Source organism: Python bivittatus, unplaced genomic scaffold (assembly GCF_059951505.1).
Source record: "Python bivittatus isolate LINGU-HERP-01145 unplaced genomic scaffold, Pbiv_v1 ctg000080_np1212, whole genome shotgun sequence".
NCBI classification, from domain to species: domain Eukaryota; kingdom Metazoa; phylum Chordata; class Lepidosauria; order Squamata; family Pythonidae; genus Python; species Python bivittatus.
In genome coordinates, this window is record NW_028277035.1 from 56,024,536 (window position 1) to 56,050,040 (window position 25,505).

Sequence of the window (25,505 nt, forward strand, 5' to 3'; positions counted from 1 at the left end):
TGTACAGAAATGTCAATGACATGTTAAAGAATGGAATAAATTTTGGTATCCCACCAAAAATAATGAAAAGGAAATCATAGATGTGAGAATGTTGGAAAATAGTAAGGCTGGAGATGTGATGTGATGTGAGAAATGTTAAAATGTGGACAAAACACTGACAAAATCTTTTCTCTAGTGGCCCCTGCCCTGTGGAACAGCCTTCCTCCAGTGATTTGGTAGGCCCCCACACTTTTAGCCTTCTGGAAGGCCATAAAGAGCTGGCTCTTCCCATAGACACTGGAGTAGAATGAAACAGGATCCTGTGGATGGCCTATTGGGGGCATTCCAGGAGGGTGGCTGAGGCACTGGTTTTTGTTCATTTGCTTTTTGTTTGTTTGTTTTTACTGTTTTGTGGTCTTACTGTTGTTATGAGCCATACAGTGTTGTGTTCTAAGATGGGTAGCCATACAAATCTTAAAATAAAACAAAATAAAAATTAGAGGATGTAGATGTGTATTTTGCTGGAATGTCTACTAAAGATGGGGAAACATAAGAAAAAGCTCAAGACAGGGATTCCTAAACTTTTTGCCATCACACCTTCCTTTAATGTAATCTTAAATGTATTCATCTCCCCTAAAAATCCAACCACCAAAATGAACACAAATGAACAATGAAAACAATACTTTGGGAAAGGTGGATTTATTGTAACAGTGTACAACTAAAAGATTCTTCACACCTCCCCTGGACTCTGCACCTCCTCAAGGAAAATATACCACATAGTTCAGGAAACCCTAGTTTAAGATACACAAATGCTGATAGAAAGATAGTGAGTAATATATGACATTACTCAACTACCTCATTCCTTCAACTATTCATTCCTCAACAAGGAATGAATAGTTGAAGCAAAACCAGCTGTGTATAAGGATGTGCTTCTGCCCCTCTGTTATATTGAAATGAGAGTTGGGTATATCATGAGAATACAAGTTGAATTTGGTGGTAATGGGGTACTTAAGAAATATATGTGTGTAGTAAAATAAGAACAGATTGGGTAAAAAAATTAATGGGTGCTGAATGGATATAAATTGAATTCCAAAATGAGTGACCAGTGCAAAAGAAGTATATTAAGGTGATTTGGTCATAAAGAGACAATGAATGATGAATGAATGAATGAATGAGTGAATGAATGAATGAATGAAGATTGAATTATAAAACAAATACATAAAGGAAGTGTAAGTGGGATGAGATCAGAAAGGGACAGCTTGAGAAAGCTTTGGCTGGATGAAGTTAAAGAGAGGAGGAGATCCCCTTTGAGGTGCAGTATATCATTTACTCCAACAATGGATTTATTCCATCATTTACCATGCTCTAAATGATCATTTTAATATGATTAATGTAAGCATCCATGCAAGAATACTCCATCATTTTGCAGAATAATGCCTTGTATAAGTGCTGCCTATTATATAACGAGATAAAATATCTTCCCAGTCTTGTTAACCATTGACAAATATCTATCCAATGCATCTTTCAATTTGTTTTTCAATGGATTCTCATGTTCCCCATAGACTATAAAAGAGCTACTTGAGGGAGTAGCTTATGTTTATTTTATTTTAAAATTTGTATTGGATCCTTCTCCAGCTCTTCCACTTTTTTTTTCAAATTAATTATCCAACTGAATAAGGAAGACTGCTAATTTTCCTTAATTATAGTTTACCTGAATTCCACTGGTTTCCTCACCATCAACTGTAGAAGGTTACAGAATGGAGAGATGATTCTTCACCTCTGTCTCCAAAGCTTTTTGTGTGTGTGCCTTTGAGTCAGTCTTGACTCCCGGCGACTGCCTGGACTAGTCTGCAGTTTTCTTGCAACTGCAGCCCTCCTTCCTAGGGCTGAGAGACAGTGATGGCCCAAGGTCATCCAGCTGGCTTTGTGCCAAAGGTGGGACTGGAACTCACAGAAAAAGCTTACATGCTTTCCAAACAATCAAAGGAGGCTTCTAACTTTCCTTTACCAAGCAAGATGGAGTGGCTGTTGATTCAGAAATCTTCTGAGTTTAGGATAAAATTAACTTAGCACTCTTATGGAGAGAGCAGGCTCATAACTTCGGCATTTCTGGATTCACAGTTCCTTTTGGAAGAGTTGATGGAAGTTGTGGCCAGGAATGTCTTTGTCCAGCTCTAGCCGATAAGCCAGTTGCTGTCTTTCCTGGAACAGGATGCACAGAGGGCACTCACTCATCCTCTTATAATCTCTTGATAGGATTACAGTAATTTGCTCGACATGGGCCTGCCTTTGAAGACCACCCAGAAACTTCAGACAAAGTCTGTCCTTTCTTCTTAAACTGATTTCTGACAGCAGAATATGATTGCTGAGCAAGAAGGTCAAAAGAAAGTAAATGAAAGGGATATAGAAAGGCTTAGTTCCTCTCATTCCAGTTTTTACTCAAAAAGTATTCCAGGAAGTAAAGACAAAAATGAATGGAAGAGTTGTGACAATGAGAGTTGTCTAACGCCAGTTCCACATCAAATGTCTTATATGCACACAGTCAAATGCTGGCACTAGTATGAAAAGATAAATGCTAATTTTTTTTCAAAATGCTGGAATCAACTATTAGTGGTATCAAATCTTCTGGCTATTTAGAACTTGACAGAATGGCTGTATCTGTGAATCATTCCTAGCCGTGGTTGTACCTAAGGTTGTAGCTCTTCCTGAAGTGGATATTGCTTTTGTTTTCATGTTTGAGATTAATAATTGGCATAATTTTTGAATTACTAAAGCAGGAGAAGGAAGATGATGACTGACAGTTCTGCAGGCCACATCAAGAGTTGGAGAAGGGCTTTTTGTCCTGAAGGCACATAGGTGTTAGATTCTGTTAGTATATCGTTTACTGCTGGTATCAGAAAAATTATTGTGCTGGTGATGGCTCTGGATGGCAAACTATATTTCAAGAAGGGTGAAGGATTTTCCACCCCCACCTCCTGCTCATATGGTAGCTTTCTGGAAAAGGAAAAAGCTACAATATTTCACATTGACATTTCTAGCCTAAATATGTTCCTTTAAATTATGGTGTTTAATTTAGATCATGTTTCAGGTAAGACCTGATTTTAATTTGACATCTAATAATTTTGCTGGCGAAAAATGCATCTTTGCCAAGTAATCCAAGTTGTTAAGAAAGGACTGGGAAAGAGAAACCCGCTTCAGATGTTCTCAATCCTTTGTGGGACAACACCCAAGGGGAATGATGAGTGCAAATATTCTAATTCCATTCTCACTTCATTCTTGTTACACTCATCAGGTAGAGCATGAACTCCTAAAGCAAAATGCCTCTTCTGTTGATTTGAAGAACCTTGGAAAAGTCAGGATTGTAGAGAAAATTCCCACTTTCAAAATGTGCTTTGAGCACAAGGATGATGCTGACAACTTGGATGGAGTAAGCATAGCTAGCTTGTTCATTACTTGCTTTTGTTCTTCACATGTTGCTATAGTAAAATTCAGAACATGTGAAAAAGGCTAAGCTCAATTGGAATGTGCACTTGTCTTCCCCTTAGATCTTACAGAGTGGTACAGTTGGAAGTCCTGGATTTCTGGGATGCTTGGTTTAATCATCAAACTGCTCTTTATAATTTGGAAGGTTTTCCCAACATGGAACTGGAATCTGCCTTCTATTGATGCAGCCTAAAATGCATTTGCTGTTTTTGTGGCCATACTACACTGCCAACTCATATTTAGTTTGTGATTAACTAAACTTCCAAGATCGTACTCATCTACACTATTACTAAAGCAAGTTAATTGCAGACACACTTTCTTTTTCCTAAGTGAAGATTTTGCACATTCTTTTGGTTAAAATTTATTTGATTATTTTAGCCACTTTCTTAGACCTCTAAAAATCATCTGAATTGTGCTCTGTTTTCTAGAGAATTGTCATCTGCAAATTTGATAGGCATTCCTTACATCTTTTTATCCAAGTAATTAATGAAAAAAATGGAAGAGTATTGTGTCTAGGATTGAATTTTATTACACCCAATTGTATCTTAATGAGGGACTATCCATCGGTACTCTCTGAGGGTGATTTGCAAGCCTGTGGATCTAACTAGTACAGCAGTCAGATAATCCACCCCACATTTAATAGTTTGCTAATTAGTACACCGTGGAATACTTTCGCTCATCTCTAGAACCATCTATTGCTGTAGTTAAAATGTTTTGCATTATTAAAAATTGCTGGTGATTTCTTCTGGGAAATAATCCTTCAACACTGCAGTCAGTACCATGCTACCTGTATCAGTCATGATAGCTTTGAAGGATGTTCCAGTATGTTCCTTCCTATTGTTCATGGTATTTCCTGCCTGACATGTGCACACCCAGATGATACAAAAAGGGACTGATCAGCAGAATTTACACATACACACACATACATTTTGGGTGTGTTCCTCTATAAACAGAATCCAAACTGAATGTATCAAGCCAGAGGCGTTTAATTGTTTTAAGAGTTTTTAATCCATCACACCCAGAAAATATCTATCCAAAAATAACAGCTTCCTTTTGGTTATAGTTACACAACTGCCTTCCACAATTAAGGAAGAAGCATGATAGCCAAAACTTATGATCAGAGACATGAATAGGATAATAGAACATTTTCTAATTTATCACTTAAATGATAATTTTGATAGCATGAGAAAGAGAATACTTTATTACTTAAATGTGGGAACTCTTATATCTCTAGCTTTTCATAACTGCATGCACATTTTGCTTATGAGCTGAGCAATGACTGAGCCCAGTATGACCAAATTGTAGCACACTGAAGGACTAGGTCACCAGTACTGTCAAGAAAGGATAATAAGGGGAGGATGTTTGTCAAAATAATAACTCTCAACCAAGTTCCAAAGACTGACATAAGAAGACCTGTTCAAGATGCAGCTAATGAAAACACTGCTTTCAGGATTGTGATCTGTTGAGTTGCTTGAACAATATATCAGTTATTCTACCTTCAAAGGTATTTAAATAATGTATTCCCAGGCATTAAAAATTCAGTTGCCTGGAAAGCAAAAACTGTACTGGAGGAATTCATTTATTTAGTCCAACCTTCCTCTGAGACTACTTTTAAGATTAAGCTTTTGTTACGGCTTCACCCTGCCTACTTTATAATGTTTGAGTTCAGAGGTCATTTTCTTCCAATTGTCACTCTGCCATGTATCTCTGCCATTAAAAAAAAAAAAAGTTAAGAATAGTAAAAGAGAATAGCTACAACATTATTTTTGTTCAGTTGTCCTGAACGAAAGCAGTAAAACCTAATGTAGGATAGGCTGAAAAAGGGTGATCTCTCAGGTTCTGAGATTCAGTCAGGTTTCCATGAACTGAATAAAGAATATCGTAACCAAGCAAGTATATTATGTTGGTGTTTTAGGTGCTTCCATGTACTCACACTAAAGATTCAAGAGCCAGAACCCTATTTCTGCTAAGTTTTTTAGATGGACTCCTGAGTATGTTAATTCCTTAGAACAACAAAGCAAGTTACTGCCAGGGCTGCAGACTATGACTGTTGACTGTTCTGTCCCATTTCCTTGAAACCAAAATCCTCACTATGAAGAACTCTGGTACTTTCTCTGTGAGCCTTCAGAAGAGTTGAATGTTCACCAGCAATAGCCATGAGCAATTATGATGCTATCCCTTAACTAGATCTCAGCTTACATGCATTCACAGATGGTGGAAGTAATGTAGCTCCTTATCACTTGAATAACTTCTGCCTCCTTATTACTTTGAAACTTTGCTTTGGTTAATAAAGCTGATAGAGTCACCCCAGAGTGAGATGAGTGGCGACAAATTTGAAATATAAATAAATAAATTAAGCACCAGAAAAACTACCTTTTGGCCAAGCTATACAGGTTTATATGTTCTGTTTTATTCAAAGAGAGAAGAAAATGTGAGTAATCCACCTCCAAGGCAATTTAAGATATTTTTTAAATAGGATACAGTTTCTTTTCACTTAATTTTGTTTGTACAGTCCTACTGTAATATCATAGACTAAACCTCTGTCCCCCTTTTTATTTCTCCTTTGCCAGATTACAGATTGCAAATGCTTGGGGTGATGCCTCTCCTCATCTAAGATAGAAAATATTTATGACAAATTGTACTTTAAATTATGTACCCTTTCTTTTTCTTTCTCTCAGTGAAATGAAAATTTAGTGCACCTTCCATTACTGTTTCATTAAAACAGTAATGTTTTGTACAGCATGGTAAATGGCCCTATTTTGCTTTGAATTTTAAACTAAGGCAGCCCTTCCTTTCTCTTTTCTGAAGTAATGTTAAAAAAACAACCACCACCAAACACTTCCATTATTTCAATATGTGCAATTCTCCTTCCGATTGTTGAAAGCGATGTGCGTTTGTGGTTTGCTCTCTGCAGGGAGATACTGTGCCCAGTGTCTTTAGGGGGATGAGGTCGTCCTCACTAGAGAGCTCCTCTTTCATTCCAGAGTGAAATATTTCCAGACTTCCCTTCCACGCTCCTTTTCTAACCTTTCCCCATTTCTTCACAAACCGATTTCCCTGCCCAGGGATATTGTGCCCCCTCCCCCCACCGGTATGTTGTAACCCCCTCCCTGCAACCACGTTGCCCACCTAATTTGTATTAGTCCTGGTTCTCGCCCGAAGTCCCACATACTTCTCTCCCCACCCCGCCCCACCCGCTCCTTTGACAAAACTTTACTCTAAAGGCAGAGGCAAGCAGCGCTTCTCCTGCGCGGAGAGATGAAGGGGTGGGAGGAGAGGCATCCAGGGGGTCTCTAGACCTTTGGCATCCGTCTGCAATTAACGATGACTGATAGACCCCAGCCTCCCGCTTTCAGGTTAGATAAACAAGTTCTGCAGTTGGTCAGTTTCCCTGCACTCTTTTTTTTAAAAAAGCCCCTCCCTCCTTTCCCTTCTCCTCCCCTCCCGATTTCTCTGCCCCCCCCCTTTTGTACAAGGCAGCTGTACTAGTAGTGGCGGCGGCGGCGGCAACACAGCAACAGCAGGGTAGCACAACAGCGCCCGACGGTTGCGTGCATATGGGGGTAAGTCTTGGTGCAGGGCTGGTCTGCTTTTTGGGTGGAGGAGCAGAACCCGACCGATCGAAGGGCGCAGATGGGGGCCGCTGGCGGCAGGCGAGAGAAGGGGTCGCTGGTGAGCGGGAGAGGTGGAAGCCGAATCCCCAGGAGAGACTCTGGAGGCTTCCGAGTAAAGATCAGCTCCAGATCCGAAGCGGGCACTCCGCTTCGGCCCCTGGCGTTGGTCAAGGATGAGATACCCTCAGCCTCCCTCCGTTCCCAGGCTCGGCGGACTGAGGCTTCCGAGCAGCCCTCTCGGTCCTCACTTCCGGATTGCGCTCCCGGTGCCGAAATGCCCAGAGGACCAGGTAGCCCAGGGGGAGGCGAGCCAGCGCAGGTCACGGTGACTTCTCCCTGGGAAATTGGGCTGCTTTTCGGACTCCTCTGCAGAGGAATTAGCGCAGCACGAGCTAAGAACTCTCGAAGTTCAGCTCTTAGGCTCTTAGCCTCGGGACTTGGAGGGGCCGTTAATGCGACTGAGCAGCAGGAGGCCCTGATGGAGACGCTGAGGGGACGGGCAAATCTGCTTCTGGGCGATTGAATAGGAAATGGTAGAAGCCAGAAAAAGTCATTCGGAGAAAAGGAAAAAGGAAACGAAATCATAACGCTCTCCTTTGCTATTTAAAAAAGTACCCAAAGGAAGTGATGGGGAGATAAAAGACCACAAAGGCCGTGATTAAAATGTTTTTAAACCTCAGTTTTGCTGCAAACAATTCCCTGGGCAGAGGCACTTTGGTGATTAAGTGATACTTTTGAGAGAAGTCTATGGAGACAGAAGATGATTAAGCCTCACTAAATAAAGAATATAAGAAAGAAGTTTCCTTCTTTCAAACTTGCATTCCCAAATAATGGAAACGCTTTCTGGAAAAAACTTAAAAGAAAGCAGGGGAGTGGAGAGATCTCCACCACTGAGCAAATTGGAAAGATGATGGAGGGGAACCAATGTAAATATATTGCAACTTTCCCGACTTAGTACCTTCTACACACCTTGGGATGATGCCTTCTGGGTTTCCCAGTCAGAGTGGCCAAAGGCTTTGAATTCTGGGAGTTATGGTTCCAATTTATGTCCGGGGTACCAGACTGGGGGAGGCTACTGACCTCTGGTCAGATGTATGCCATACATGAAATCAAACACAGAAGTAACTATCTAGAGATAACTAAATTGACAAAAAAAGATTTTATCCTGCTTGGTTATATTCTTATAATCCTGTTGAGTGGTAGAAACATTTATATTGATGAGGGTAAAATATGTAGTTAAATGGAAGAGAGCTTTAAACAGTCTTTCTCTACACCACCTCACCATGAGTAAATCAGACAGGAAAAAATGAAGAATATCTTTAGAAGTCCTTTAAATTTTCCAGAAATTCTACTCTCTTTGGACAAACAATCTGGCTTCTTGTCTGCAGCACTGAGACATTTTACAAGATTTCTGTGACAGAAGGTAATGAATTGGATCTGAACTTTTATTATACAGTATTTTGGGTAGATCCTATGAAACCAAGGAATCTGAGTAAGTTCCATAGGTTTCTGTGGCTCCATTCTAAGTTAGGATCTAGTCTATGGTATGTGAAGTGTTATGATCATTTGTAGTAGCCCTCCACATAGTAGTATTATGTGTGTAGATCATTTTCTGCAACAATACAATCCAATAGATCTCCTTCTGTCTTTCTCTTTGACACTGAAGATACTACTTGGGATTTAGGAATGGTGGGAGGAGGAGAGATCAGCAGTGTGGATGATTTATCTCTGAATTATCTCTCATGCCAGTGGGGTTAAATAAAGTCATTCAGTAAAGAACTGTGATGTAGGTAAGTGACATGAACATTTACATACACTGCACTACAAATTAATGTAAAACCAGTACAAACTCAAAGGACAAGATGGTTGAAATACACACAATTAAAGAAAGCATAAAAAGCATATTGGAGGTTTGGTAAAATTGGAGGAGGAAATTAATGGGGTATCCAAAGGTATGAATTCTATAAAAAAGAGGAATAACCTAAATGGAATTGTACTGTAGACTAGGAATTATTGATGACTTCTTCATTCTTAACTTTTCTGCTGTTTTCAAATATAGATGATACTTTTCTCCTTTGTTCACTTTAAGCACTAGGTCTCCATGATTCAGGCCCTCCCTGGTTATCCTCCTGCGAATGGAAGCTTTCCTTCCCTGGGTTGGAGTCTCACTGGGATTTGGTTTGGGCATTCTGTATGTCTGAAAATACTGGAAAAACATCTCTTTGGCTCCCTGTCTCCTTGGCAAAAAAATTAGTTCATATTCAAATGATCTCTGAGAAATATTATTGAAGCCTCCATTGTATCATCTGTATAGCCTCACATCTACTCGGCTTCCTGCTGTCAAAATATCTAAGTTTGTGATTGCTGGTTCATAACACCTGGTCTTCACTCTCAGTGGTCTTCACTCCTTCTGGTTCACCATCCACCGTCATCTAAAAGTCTCTTCTTCTCTCAGACTGTATTCTTTCTTCCTTGCTGTCTTGGAACTCTTTTCCAAAGTATTTCCAGTGAGATAATACACTTTTAGTTTTTACAAAGCATTCCTTAAAACACCTTTTATGAGAAACCTTTAATGCAATTCTCTGGTTCTCAAACTCCACTTCAAATGATGCTGTAGATAAATATAAACATATGCAACTGAAACAATCACATATTGCTTCCATGTTTATGATACCTCCACTTTTCTCCCCTTCATCTGTTGTTTCCCTGTGAAAATGTTTAGTCTGCAAGCTCTTTGGAGCAGTTTTCTTCTCTGTAAGGTGCCCTGCACTGGTGAAACTTGCTATCTTAATGGTGCTGTTGTAAGAAACAAACAAACAAACAAAAACAGAGGCTCTGTGAATGAAAAAGAAGACATATTGATTCAGAAAACCTCAAAATAGAAATTGCAGGTTCAAAATAAATTAATATATTGCAAACAATTGACTAAAGTGTGATAGGAAAAGAAACCAGCAGATAAAAAACTGAGCTATTAATTAATTGATTGATTTATATTGGCGCCATTAATAGATTTGTTGCTCAAAAAACTTAGTTCTTCTTGAAGTGATAAAACTAGCAGGACTCAATTACTTTAGAGAGATGAAAGCTGGCATAGCTTAATGCTTCTCCATAAAATAAAGTTTAAACAACTAAAAGGAAAAAAACAACAACCCCAAAACTAGAATAGGCCCTCTGTCCCTAATATTTAGGTATTCAGAGATTTAAAAAAAGAAAAGCCATAAATCTGGGTGAAAGACAGCATAATGACAACTAAAATTAGTTGGTGGAAAGAGAGAGAGAAGCCAAATATCCATTTGGGATAATACTCAAGGAAGTGGTTGATGACAGAAAGCTCAATGAAAATGTAGCAGAAAAAAAGCAAATACTTATTGTGATTATTGGAAAATGATTGCAAGTAGAATGGGTGGGCCATCTAAGTGAGAATAAGTCCTTATTTAGTTAGCTTACAATATTTATCACGGGTGCTCCATAAACTAGTACTTATGGTAATTCCCACTGATTGCTGGGTAAGCCTACCTGTCTAATATGGGCTAACTTTTATACACTGAGAAAAAGATCAACTCTGAAAAATACCTGCAAGGTGCTCAGTAACAATATGAGGTCCTGGGTCAAAAGAGATCCCTTCGAAATGCAGCATCATATTAAAGGCAGTGTGTAACAGCTGTACTGTCTGCACAGTTGGTTTTTTCGTTTGCTGGACAGTTCCCTTGTAAAGGGTATCTGTTTAAACAGTTGGATAAGATTGTGGAAGAAGATTACCCTGAGTTGTTTACAAAGACAGATAGGCCTGCCTTTGGTAAACCACCCTGAAGACTGTATTAATGGCTAGTTGCCATTAGGAATATTGAAATAGTTCTCAATACACAAACTGCTCCATTTCCTTTTGACTTTGCCCCACTCCTAGCAAATTGAACTACATACAGTCCAGTAGAATTGTAGGATCAGTTGGTAACTATAATTACTTACAATCTCCTTCATGCCATCAGCTTAGTAAAAATTTCCAACCAGCCATGTATGCATGTATATCTTTATCTATACGCAAGTACTCCATTTCTCCATGTACTGAGTGTAATTACTGTTAAGGGACAAGTGCTAGCAGAATGCACCAATTCTTAGTGCTGATAAACTTCTATCCTTTTAAGCTTGTGTGTGTCTCTGTGTACTACATCCTCTTTAGCAGCAACTCCCTTTTATCAGAACCCTAATATCTGCTAACCAGACCCAGGTAGAAAGGAACATTAGAATACCTTTAATCATATTTTGATTTTAAGAATATGTTTTCAGTACCTCAAAGGAATTAAGCTATGGCTCACAGAATTCCACTCTTGGTTATTCAGTCCAGTTTGGGTAGGAAAAAGCCCTCTGATCTTGTTTAGACTATATTTTAATAATAGAGAGGGAGGCAAAGTTGTTGACCTACTACATTACAAGTCACCCAGAGATTTCCCAGTAGAACCTGATTATTGTTGGCCTCAGTGCACTGAATTTTCCAGCACATTGGAGAAGCTGTAGAAAGGGAAAAAATGGAATTGATACATATCTATTACAATAGGAATCAGTTCCTATAGAGTTATACAGCTAGATGTTAGGCCTGTGGGAATAGTCTTGCTTTACATTGATGAGGTACAGGGTGATTTGCAACACTTTTAGTTTCCTTTGGCACCTCCAGCAACTAGATGGGGCACTCCCCATGTGCAGAAGCAAAGCAATGTAGCAGTTCTGCAGGCTTTTTGGAAATCTGGGGCTGAATCGCTTTGCAAAGAAGCATTGAGGAGGTGCTTCACTTGAAGCATCATCAACACAAAGCATCCCTTTAAAGTTTGCACAGCTATAATGTTGACATATTTATTTAAAACATTTATATGGCCACCCATCTTCAAACCAAACTCTGGGCAGCTCACAACTGAATGATAAAACAATGTGCAAGCAGTAAAAAGAAAACAATAGATATAATAGATATATCACTTTTGCAAAAAGAATTTGTACAGTCACACGAACTGTATTCATGTACTGTAGTCACACAATGCATGTACTGTATATTGTATTCTGCACTGCAACTTCTGGTCATATGTATGAATTGAAATTAATCTAACCTTTTACTAAATAGATAAAGCAGCATTTGTCCTAACATTTTAACTTTTTAGCAATAGCACTGATTATTTTCTGTGCCTAGAACACAATGATCCAGTTCACACATAATGCTGAAGTATAATGTTTGTTTTTATCCTAGCGTGATGTGTGAACCAATGCCAAGTAGAAACCATGATTTATGGACCATAGGGGATGGCTTTGCACATCATACCCAAGTATGGCTTAAGGCTCCATATGAATCAGACCACTGATGCACCCAGTGTGAATATTTTATATCCCATTCACTAAAATGAAGAAATTAAATTAAGACAAATTATTATATGGGCATGGACATACACGTATAATTGAGATGAACTTTTCAAGAGAAGTTTTCAAGTACTACCATGTCAATTCCTGAATATTCAACATCAGATAACATTTCCTGCGAACTACTTGCCTGTTCAGATTGGTGAAAGTCCATTGCTTAACTGGCCTAGATAGGCCATTTCTAAAATATACCTTTCAGAAGCTGATTTCCTTACAATATTTATTATGTTCATGAAGGTTGACATGTTTTTTTATAGTCAATTTATTATTATTATTTAGCCGGAACAATTGTGAGGCGTGAACTTTTCTTATTGTGAAAAAAATCCATCTAGTGTTTCCTGACTTTCATCAAAAGAAATAACTTAGGAGTGGATACTGCAGTATTGGTCTGACCAGAAGGCTGAAGTCAGAAAAAAGCCATATCAACACTGGAAAAAGAAGAACTATTTGAGACTGTAGCAAAGTGATAGGTATGTATCTATGTATTTATACAGTTGAGTCTGTTTTCTGCTTGGGAAAATAACACTGAAGATGCATTGCTGCATTTTTCTGAAAAGCAGTTCAAGGAGTGCAAAGCAGATACATTCATAATTAAAAGAATATATTTATGTTTATATATATTGTATTGCATATTTGTGTATATGCCTTCAAGGCAGTGTTGACTCCTGGCAACTGCCTGGACTAGTCCCTGCAGTTTTCTTGGCCAAGTTTTCAGAAGTGGTTTGCCCTTGCCTCCTTCCTAGGGCTGAGAGAGAGTGACTGGCCCAAGGTCACCCAGCGGGCTTCGTGCCTAAGGCAGGACTAGAACTCACAGTCTCCTGGTCACTAGCCTGGTATCTTAACCACTAGATCAAACTGGCTGTCGTGTGTGTGTATGTGTGTGTCTATCCATCTTTCTATCATCTATACACATACACACCCACATACACACACATATACATACATATATATGCACATAGCATAAAGAACATACATGATTTATGGTTTTATTAGTTGTTATTGTTTTTAATGCATTTAATGACTTTTGTGGTTATATTTTGTGGTTGTTTTTGTATTGTTTTTTGTATTTCTAACTTTGAAAACCGCCCAGAATCTCAGCAGTAAGTTGGGCAACTATATAAATTTAATACATACATACAAGAAACTGGAGCGTTATGTGCAATAAGTAACTCAATTTCATAAGATGCATAATATTTATGCATATAACATTCAGAATGAGAACTATACCAAGAGTCTCCAACCAGCAATGGCAATGGATACCATGATCATCGTGCCATATTTTGGAGAGAATTCAAAATAACCATTTTCACCTCTGAACAATGGACACCCTTTTGCTATGACTTTTTTTTAGAGGGGGGAATTCCCTGTTAGGAAGTTGAGTAGGTGTGAGCAAGTAGAGATCAGCAGCTCTCACAGAAAAATAGATTAGCTCCTTGAAAGACAATACATTATTTCAAGAAATGCTAATGCATTTTTTCTATATATCCATGCCCAGTAAAATCTGTATGCAGGTTTTAATTTTAAGTTTATCCTTCTACTTCCTCAAGTTGCTTTTAAATGAAATATCCTCTCATTTTTCAAAAATGTGCTATTAAACATTGAATACAACAGTGGGAAAAGAACCATGCATTAATTGGGGGCCCAGGGGTGGGGTGGATGGAGGGAAGACAGAATGGAGAGGAAATGAAAGTTTAACTGTGCAGTCTTATTCACATCTTCTCCAAAATTTACTTCTAGCAAAAAGGCTTCAGATTACAATTTTAATCCCCAGTTAAGAGATTTAAGAGAAAAAAGGGAAGAGGAAGTTTGGGATCGGCATTTTGTGATTAATATTCTTCCACATTTGTTTATAGAATTAAATGCTGAGGAGAAGATCAGAGAGAAGTAACTTCTGTGGCATATTTATGTTGATAATATAACATCTCTGGGATTTTTTAAAAAAAATCCAAAAATGAGATAGGAGGAAAGAGATAATGTGTGTGTGTGTGTGTGTGTGTGTGTGTTCAGAAAGAGAATTAACTTCAAACTTCTTGTGAAAAAATCCCAAAAATCTCCCATGTTCAGAGCATGTCTCTTTGACTGGAAATATGGGGGAAAAAAAGGTGGAAAAGCTAAACACTGAAGAGATATCTTTTCTTTTTTAAAATTAGAATTTTTTGCAGAGATCTAAATATGTGATTTTAAAACCATCAAATGTATCAGAATGGTAAATTTAGTCCACCTTGCCTTAAGTTCTCAGAGCAGTGAGATACAGATGTTACATTGGCCCCATATACAAGGTTTTACTTTCTTTATTTTACACATTGTTTATCAACAATATAAAGGTATCACGTGTCTGGTTTAGATGATCATATATCCATTCTGGAATCCATTTACAGTTGCACGACATTATATCTGAGTAACTAAGCATCACCTCACACAGACAGAAATTACCCTTCCAAACTTTCTTCTTAAAATACATGAATGGAACAAAATAAAACTGGGCCAAGACGTTTGCTCAGCTATTTGGAAAGGGAAGGGAAGAAACGATTGAAGGAGGCGAAGAAGAGAATTGTCTGTCCTGAATATTTGTCGGTTGAATTTGAAATAGTGTTGTTTTTATTTTTTAAATGGCAATGGATTTGAGAAAGAGAAGAAAACCTTCTAAAAAGGTCCAGATACAGTGCACTACACATTCAGATATGGTACACCTCAGATTGCAAATGAAAACATAAAGGAGACACATATTGCATTATGAGCATAAAATAAGGGCTCCCTAAATCCCCTGCCACCAAGCTACTCATGAAGGAAGCTGTTCTACAGTGTCTGTAGGACTTTGATGGGCCCAGAAGATACCATTTATGTCACTTAATGTACCAACAGTATGATTCCAAATTATTATATTTTCTTCCCAGTTTTGCTTTAATTTGCCTGACCTGATCCTGAGGATCTTCTGAATTCCTTGTGTGTTCAAATGGCAAAATATTTAATACCTGACCAGATTAAGTGTGGGGTAGCAAATGTGTGCCACATCGAATGTTTGGATTACCATCCCCATAATCTCTTGTTATTGGCCAGAACTCACACAGCTGGAATTCAGCAACATCTGAAGAACATAGGCCCCCACTCCTAAAACAGAGAGCCTGCTTATTTATGTTTTTCAGGAAATGATTGGCAAGTTCATGAATGTTTCCTTTTAGAAGAAGCAATATAGGAAAGAATAGACCAACCTTTTCTTGATTTAATTTTGGACTGAGAGTGTCTTTAGGGTTGGAGTGCTCTGTGGACTGTTTACAGTAGTTGCATACTTCGCAAGGTTTGGACTATTGCTCCATGACTTACATGCTGATAAACTCTGTTTCTGGTCTGAGTCCAGAAAAAGCAAGAGAAAATATACAAGCTTTATTAGTGTTGAAATATGACCAAAAGGAATCGACATTGGGAATAATTATTTTTATACACTTGTTTAAAAAAAGATAGAAAGTAACCAATGAAACTGATTGAAGGCATGGTTATTGCTAAGTGTTACTACTGAATTAGTATGAATTACATGAATGAATGTAGGCAATGGAAGCTCTGCTGCCGAGTCCATTCCTGGCCATGCAGGGCAAGGAAATGTTTTTACCACAAGCCCATCAGAAACAGAGCACAGGTGAATGAACTGCTGAATGGAGAAATATTCCCTGGGCATCAGTCAGCCACCAAGAAAGGAGAGGTGCAACTTCCTTTTTACTGCCAATTGATGGTGAAAGTGCAGCGTTACCAACTCACATAGGACTGTTGCTTTTGAGGCATCCTAGAATGCAGGAGGCCTCAGGCAGCCTTCTCACCAGATTCCTCAAACATGCAAGACTTTTAGTGACGTTGGTCCTCTTTCTTAGAATGGCCATCAACTTTTAATGGTTATTAAACCCAAAGGAAGGTTGTATAAAATCATCCAATTACTTCTGAAACTGCGTTAAACTTCACTGGGGAACAGAGTACCTTACAGATTTTGTATCAGTTGTAGTCAGTTTCAGTGAAATAGCAACACATCCCACAGGTGAGTGGGATGACACTTAATTGTACATGTTGCTGATGGTTAAGCTGAGAACTCCTCACATGACATGATGCTCAACCACAATTGGCCTTCTTTGATTTGGGGATGGGGAGAGCACTGACAACTACCCTGGCTTGAATAGTGGAACCATTACCTCAAGCTGCTTACCGACCTGCATTTGTACCTATCTTGCTATTCTTTTCTGAGGTAAGCAGTGTTAAGCAAAATACAGAAAAGAAGGAAGCAATAGTAAGCAAAAGAAACGAAATGCAAAATGTGATAGAAAAGGAAATGTAGCTAAACTGAGCTTGAGCAGCATCATTCCTATGCCTCTCCTTACCTTTCTATCCTTGCAAATCATCCTTTGATCCAACACATCCATATCGTGTTGCATACATTGCCTTTTGATTTTGTTGTACTGCAGATGATTAAACTAAAACAGATTATTTGTCTGAAGAACCATTACATGAAAACCAGTAGTCGGTGACAGGGTTCTTGGTCTCAGAGACAGACAGATTGCATGTATGAGTGCAAAGCGTACCTGAAATGCTAGGCTGACTTTGCAGATTGAAAATAAATTAAACATTTGTCAGTATATTGAGTATAACATGGATATAATTGAACAATATGGTCATGTCCATCTAGTCACCGGGAACTGAAGAAAGACTTTACCTTTTTACAGGAAGAACAGTAAAGATGCAATATCTACTATGCTCCTGCAACATAGGAAATGAAATTTCTTCTTTTATATATATATTCCTTTATATATATTGAGAGCGAGAGAGAGAGAGAGATATAAGGATTACAGTGCTGAACTAGGAGTGGGGTTTTAGTACTACCTTACTGGGAAGTTGAAAAACATTCTATCTACCAACTCACACTGGACCAGCGTGAAAGATGATGGTCCATAGGACCTTCAACGAAGGTGGCTTTATCCTGCAGCAGACTGATTTCAGCTGACAATAATCACATTGCTAGTTTTATCTATATAAAAAACTGAATACTCTGTGTGTGTGTGTGTGTGTGTGTCTGTGTCTGTGTCTGTTTATATATGTAATGTGTATATGTGTATATTTATATATATAATGTACCATCAGTTCGGTGTTGACTCTTAATGACCACATAGATAGATTTTCTCCATGACAACCTGTCCCTAACCCAGCTTTCAGGTCTTGTAACAGTGCACCCATCACCACTGTAAATGAGCCCATCCATCTTGCTGCCAGTTGTCCTCTTTTCCCAGCATTAGAGCCTTCTTCAGAGAGCTGGGTCTTCACATAATGTGTCTGAACTATAGGATAATTTGAGCCTGGTCATTTGTGCCTCTAGTGAAAATTCTGAGTTGATTTGTTTGATGATCCATTGGTATGTTTTCTTGGCTGTCTATGGTATTCTCAGGAGTCTTCTCTGACAGCAAAGTTCAAAGCATCAATACTCTTCTTTTCCTGCTTCTTTGAAGTCCAACTTTCACTTCCATAGAGTGTCACCATGAATACCATTGCTTGCACTATTCTGATCTTTGTAGGTATAGACACATCACAGCATTTGAATATTTTTCCAAGGCCTTCATGGTTGCTTTATCAAGTGCTAGTTTGTGATGTATTTCTTGGCTGCTTGTTCCTTTACTGTCAATAGTTAATCCTAAAAGGCAGAAGCTATCCACCACTTCAACATCTTCATTGTCAATTCTAAGACTGGATGTTCTACCTGTTTTCATTTGTTTGTTTGTTTGTTTATTTATGCCTTCAAATCAGTGTTGATTCCTGGTGACTGCTGGACAAGTCCTTGCAGTTTTCTTGGCAAGATTTCAGAAGTGGTTTGCCATTGCCTCCTTCCTAGGGCTGAGAGTGAGCAACTGGCCCAAAGTCACACAGCTATCTCTGTGCCTAATGTGGAAGTAGAACTCATGGTCTCCCAGTTTCTAGCCTGATGCCTTAACCACTATACCAAACTGGCTCTCTCATCTTCTTTATATATAATTTTAATCCCTGCTTTTCATGCTGTTCCTTGATTTTTATTACTAGGGCTTGAAGATTCTTTGCATTTTTAGCTATGGTTAGTCCTCACTTACTAACCATTCATTCAGCGACCATTCAAAGTTATGATGGTGCTGAAAAAATAACTTTGCAGCCCATTTATGACCATTTACAGCCTTTGCAGTGTCCCTCAGTCACATGATCGCCATTACAGTCATCGTTGTCCTGTGCCTGACATGTGGTCCTCCCCCCTTGCAAAACAGAGAGATTAGAGAGAAAGGGATTGCAAAAAAGTAAGCAGTTTGCTCTTCTACAAATCAGAAGCAATGCAATTGTACCGGTAGTCCAGGGCTGGGAGCTGTGGACATGCAACGCAAACGGCTTACAATACTCTCTTGAAATCTCTTTCTCTCCAATCTCTCTGCTCTGTAAGGTATGGGGTGGCAGGGAGAAAAAAAGCAAGCAATTTTGGTCAGTAATTTCTTCTTTGCCTGAACCTTTCCCGCTGCCAGTGTGATTGCATTGCTTTTGATGTGTAGAAGAGCAAACAGCTTGCTCTCTTGAAATCTCTTTCTCTCCAATCTCTCTGCTCTGGGGGGGGGGGGGAAGCAAGCAATTTTTGTAGATAATCTCTCCTTTGCCTGACCAATCCCCCCACCTCACAGAGCAAAAGCCAAAGGTGTGAAATTAACCAGTCTTGTCTCTTTGCAGCCAGAAAGCACAGTTGCAATCACCTGCTTGCCCACTTAGCCACTGCTTTGTTTAGTGGCAGAGTTGCCAGTCCCAATTAGGGTCATTAAGTGTGTGTGTGTGTGTGTGTGTGTGTGAGAGAGAGAGAGAGAGAGGGAGAGAGAGAGAGAGAGAGGGAGAGAGAGAGAAAGAGAGAGAATGTGTGTGTATGAGAGAGTTCTGGATAAATTAAAATGTCCATTTCAGTATGCAGTTGTTGGGTGTATCTGCCTATTGCAGAATGACATCAAATGGGAAAATCCAGAACATTTGATTACAAAAATCAGTTTCTTGAACACATATCAAATCTTAAGAGATACTTAGATTAATATGTATCTCTTAACAAATAACCATAGATTTGTATGGCACCTTTTATTTCCCAAGTCTCAATAAAGCCAAATAAAAAGACTTGAGACGAGGCTTCTTTAAGATAACAGATGTATTTTGATCAAGACACAGCTGGGTGACCCCAATCAACACATTCAGAAGAGAGGTTGATGAAATCACACCTTACAACACAAACATCAGAGACTTTATAGACATGTAAATCTGTAATCAGATAGTACATCCCCTCACACCCATACAAGGGATTTTTGGGACGGTCTGAGCAAGTGAAAGGTGGTTCTTAGAAAGGTAAACTTAAATGTAACTTATTCTTCTGGTTACCAAGAGAATGGCATACAAGATTTTTCTTATCTCTCTCTCTGGAATGCAGGGCCCCACGACTGTTGCAAAAGCTTGGTAAAACAAACAACTTGTATTCATCTAATTGTTTCTTCGAAGACAATCTGGCATTCAGCAAAGAGATAAGGGGGAAGAAGAAACCAGTGCTCTTTACAAAGCAAAAGCAAGTTAACCCTTTAGAAATAAAATAGAGTGCACTGTTACAGGTATGGTTAAACATTGTGTGAAGCATATATAAAATTGTGTATATATAAAATATAAAATTGTATATCAAAATAATGCCCTTCATTTCCTCCCTTTGCTTTTGAACATAAGATGCTTCTTATGTAGTCAGTTTCACAACCTTGGGTTGTGACCAAGCCAACACATCTAGGTGTTTGTGTGGCTGGTAAAGTCTATGGTTTCAAATCTTCTGTTCCTGAATTAGGCCTCTACCGGTGGACCTAATTAGTCCTTGAAAAGATCTGCTGGTGAAGCTAGAGAGCGCTGCAATTTTAGTTTAAGTCCATCAACTGAGGAAACTTGCCAGGTATCTGGGGTTCCTTCACCTGCTTGATCCTGGATCCATACACCCAAGCTTTGATGCCTTCAACTTTTACAGCAGTGGGCGTGCTCAGGAGTACTTGCTTCGGCTCGGACCACTTTGGATCAGTGCAAGATGGGAACAGCTCCTTCACTCTGACCCACTGGCCTGGCTGGGCGATGGGTGGTACATCAGGAGCAACTGGCAAGGCGTCTCGAACCTGTAGTGAAATAAAAGATAGGACGTGCGCCAGCTTCTGCAAATATTGAGAAATGTTCTTTTCACCTGTCCATGCAGTTAGCACTTCATGAGATACAAACGGTCTCCCATAAAGCATTTCAAAAGGTGACAACATCAGTGGCCCTCTGGGCATGGCCCTAATACGTGTTAAAGCAAGGGCAGCATCTTTGGCCAGGGGAGCTGAGTTTCTTGACAGAGCTTTGCACAGCTGAGTCTTTAAAGAGCGGTTCATACGTTCCACTTTGGCTGAAGCCTGGGGCCGATAACTGGAATGTAGATGCCAAGGAATGTCCAAGAATTTGCTAACTTGTTGAGTGACATCAGAGGTAAAGTGTCTCCCATTATCTGACTCTAACCCTTTAGGGACCGAGAATCTTGGGATGATGTGTTCCACCAGGGCCTTGACCCACTTCTCCTGCCCGTTGAGATGAGGCAGGAAAGGCTTCAGGCCATCCAGAGAACAAATCTACAAAGACCAAAAGATGATTTTTGGGTCCCTTTTTGGGAAGCTCAGTAAAATCCACTTGCCAGGCTTCTCCTGGGTATTGAGCAGTACGAAGGTGGCCTGAAGGAGTAGATTTACCACTCCTTGGATTATTTCTGTGGCAGATAGCACATTGAGCCACAGCTGTTTGGCAGAGGTGCCTCAGCTTCTTGTTACTGTATCTTTGAGAAAGCCACTTGAAAAGAGGTTTGGGGCCACAATGGGCCATAGCATGACTTCTTTTGACAACCATCCATAGGATTTGAAGAGGTAACTGAACACGATTGTTAACAATCCACCATCCATCCTTCCACTTTCCTTGTGGATCAAGATGATCTCTTTGATCATAGAGAGGGGGTAGTGGGTGATCAGGCTCTATAGGAATGAGGGGTAAAAGCTGGTGAGTTTCTGCAGGCATGACATCACCGCACAGGCAGCTTGTTTGGCCCAATAATCAGCAGCACGATTGCCTCGGGAGATTTCACCTCGATCAGTCTGGTGACCTCTGCAATGAACTATGGCTAATTGAGTAGGCAAACGCACAGCCATAGCTAGTTCTTCAAGCAGTGGTTTCATCTTCAGAGCTTTTCCATCTGCCCCCACATAGCCCCGGGCTTTCCAGAGAGCTGCATGTGTGTGTGCAGCTAAAAAGGCGTATCTGCTGTCAGTGAAAATATTGGCTGTCTGCCCTTTGGCAAGATAACAGGCTTCTATAAGGGCTAACAGCTCAGCTGCCTGTGCTGACCAGTGAGAGGGCAGCTTACGTAACAAAATAGGTCCATCAGTGGTGACCACAGCCAAACCTGTCTGGCGGACCCCATTTTCAATAAAGGAAGAACCATCAGTCCAAAACTGACATTCTGCCAAGTTAAAAGGTTCAACTTGGAGGTCAGGGCGAATTCCAACAATAATCTCTAAAACCTGATGGCAGTCATGGGGGCCTTCCAATGAGCTAACCTCCTCTGATGGTCGAGGCAGGAGGGTGGCTGGGTTGAGCTGCTCACAGCGAAACAGTTTAACTGAATCATTTTCCAAAATTAAGCTGGCATATTTAGTCAATCGGGCTGAAGTGGCCCATGCAGGAAGTTTTGTTCCAGTAATGTCTGTACAGAGTGGGGTGTATATACATCAACTGTTGCTCCTAAAGAAATCTTTTCTGTCTCTTGAATTAAAAGCGCTGTAGCTGCAATTGAGCGAAGGCAAGCAGGCCAACCTTTTACCACAGCATCCAGAGTTTTGGATAGAATAAGCAACAGGAACCTTTTCCGGGCCTAATTTCTGGGTAAGGACGCCTAGTGCACATCCTTGCTTCTCAGTGACAAATAAATCAAAGCCTTTAGACTGATCAGGAAGAGCAAGGGCTGTAGCTCTAGCAAGAGAGTCCTTTAATTCCTGCCAAGCAGATTGATGTTCTCCAGTCCATTCCCAAGCCATATTTTTCTGTGTGAGTTGGTACAGAAACTGCAGCAGGGAGGGAATACCCAGGGATCCAAAGTCTTGCATATCCAGTTATGCCTAGAAATGTTTGGAGTTGTTTGATGTTTGTTGGCACACTTAGGGCTTCTATAGCACTCAGGCGACTCTGATGAAGCAGCCGAAGGCCCTTCTTGAGTACAAATGATGCGTTGAACAAGATCCACATATTGCTGTGGAGACTCACGATAAGGAGGCAATCCTTCTCTCCAGTTAAATAAATCACTGGTAGTGAAAGGAGTGTGAATAAAAGCCAATTGGTTGCCCATTGGTACTTGTCTAAGAGGGGCAAGGAGATTAGGGTCCTGCCCCCGTAGTGGAGCAACAAAAATATCAGGAGAGTCCGTGTTGTAAACAAGTCCTGTCCTGGTATGTGAAGGGCTACTCACAGCCGTTGGTGACTGTGAAGCTGCCACTAAAAAATCTTGAGAAGCTGGCTGAAAAGCAGCTGCAGAGGTTAAAGGCAGTGGGGGGGCAGTCCCAGCTGCGGGGGTTGCTGCAGCAGCAGAGCCCGTGGGGGCTGGCAATGGAGATGCCTGAGGAGCTGATGCAGGAAGCGGAGGAGGGGCCGTTGGAGTACAATAAGGGGGGGGAAATTCCTCCTCCTCCTCCTCCGTTTTGTGCTTTAGCTTTGTTTCTGTGTCCTGCTCAGCTCTCGGCTGCAGGGAAAAAAGTTTTACAGGGTTGGTTTTCAGCCCACATAGAACTTGAAGGTCTGGGCGAAGGAAGAGGTTAAAGAAAAATTTAGCATATATCTCTTCCTCAATTCTGCCACTTGAAGCCAAAAAGCTGGCAAAAATATTTATGAACTCTCCATCAACAGTACCTTCTGGTGGCCAAAATCCTACATTTGGGCCAATATAATAATGTGGCCAAACGAGTTCACAAAAAGTTTTTAGTTTATTCTTTTTAAAACTCAATTTCATTGCAACTCTGGGTTTTAAAATGTCCCAGTGCTTAAGAACACACTGCAGCGGCGTAGGGCTTTTTGCCGGCATAAAGCTTTCTGCCGCGGTTTCCTTCCTTGCTGTTTCACTCAGGCGGCTGTTGCTGTTCCCCATAGTGCCACCTAGTGGATTTTCTTCTTTTTCTTTTCTTTTTCCTTTTTCCTCTTTTTTTCTTTTTTCTTTTTAAGCCTTCTATTGCTGTGAGTTATGGTGCGTGCTGCCTAGAGGATTTCTCGGGTCTTTCCGTCAACTCGGGATTCTTTGAGAGGCACAGGAAAATTTCTCGGGCTGCCTGCTCCCTGTTCGTCTTTCCCTCGACGCAGGGCCTCAGCTCGGGATTTCTAGGAATTTCTCGGGCTGATTTTCCTTCATTCAGCTCGGGGTCTGGCCAGAGTACCCTCCCTAATGTGAAATCCTTTTCCATCTAATAGTGCACCCTCCTACCTTGGAATCCTCCTCTAGGACAATATATTCCAACACACACACAAATCAACCACGCGGATCGTCGTGGCCTCTATCGCCTCACATGGGTAATCAGAGGAAACGCACTAAGATCCTCACACACTCACTTCATGGGCAGATCTCTAACAGAAGTTTCCCATGTCTCATTCACGCACTCACAAGGCACCACTCCCCACCTAATAAAAGCATACTCACCCTTCCCAATCCGTCTTTATACAACGGAAGGGAGAAGCCTCAATTTTGGAGCATTCAGGCCCAGCAGGAGCGGAGTCTGCCGACGGCGATCAGCACAAGGTCACTGGAAAACTTCCCAGGCGCGCGCTTGACATTGATGGATGGTCTCCGTCGATTTTCCCCGTCCGCTGTTGTGAAGGCAATGAGGGGGGCTTAAAGCAGCCTCCCCAAGGAATCCCTGCCTTCGGGACTCCTGGCTGGCTCGCCAAAAATGTATGGCACCTTTTATTTCCCAAGTCTCAATAAAGCCAAATAAAAAGACTTGAGACGAGGCTTCTTTAAGATAACAGATGTATTTTGATCAAGACACAGCTGGGTGACCCCAATCAACACATTCAGAAGAGAGGTTGATGAAATCACACCTTACAACACAAACATCAGAGACTTTATAGACATGTAAATCTGTAATCAGATAGTACATCCCCTCACACCCATACAAGGGATTTTTGGGACGGTCTGAGCAAGTGAAAGGTGGTTCTTAGAAAGGTAAACTTAAATGTAACTTATTCTTCTGGTTACCAAGAGAATGGCATACAAGATTTTTCTTATCTCTCTCTCTGGAATGCAGGGCCCCACGACTGTTGCAAAAGCTTGGTAAAACAAACAACTTGTATTCATCTAATTGTTTCTTCGAAGACAATCTGGCATTCAGCAAAGAGATAAGGGGGGGGAAGAAGAAACCAGTGCTCTTTACAAAGCAAAAGCAAGTTAACCCTTTAGAAATAAAATAGAGTGCACTGTTACAGGTATGGTTAAACATTGTGTGAAGCATATATAAAATTGTGTATATATAAAATATAAAATTGTATATCAAAATAATGCCCTTCAGATTCATGGTTATTTTACATATATTTTCTCTAAACAGATAGCTGGTGTAATTCCTGATACATAATTATCAAGATATTTTTAATGGAAAAGGTCATAGTCAAAATTGCTTTTCATTTTGCTGTTGAAAGTTATATTAAAGCTGTGAGACATTTCTCATTGTTGGCAACAGAAATGGAAATTAAAGTCTGGTTTGAACATTTTCTGGATGTTTTTCTACTATTCTTACTATTTTGGCTTTAAAATAAAGACATCATTTTCTTTTTCTTCTGAACCAGTATAAAAATCAGCAATTGGGGTTGTTATTAATTTCCTTATGAAGATTGAAATAATTGCAGCATAAATTTCCCTAGCTCATATAGAACTAGGAAGTGAAAAAAGTTTCAAAAAGTGCTAGTTAACTATTTTGGCAAGAAAATATATTCAGAAGGCACATT

General features: G+C 40.0%; 1 protein-coding gene across 1 annotated transcript in view; it reads left to right on the top strand.

Annotated features, from left to right (window-relative positions):
• Positions 1-6,908: 6,908 nt before the first annotated feature.
• Positions 6,909-25,505, top strand: part of FBLN2 (fibulin 2) — a 155,414-nt gene continuing 136,817 nt past the window's right edge. Inside the window, exon 1 of the mRNA XM_025174300.2 lies at positions 6,909-7,025. The gene's annotated coding sequence lies outside the window, so the exon portion shown is untranslated. The remainder of the gene's footprint in view (positions 7,026-25,505) is intronic.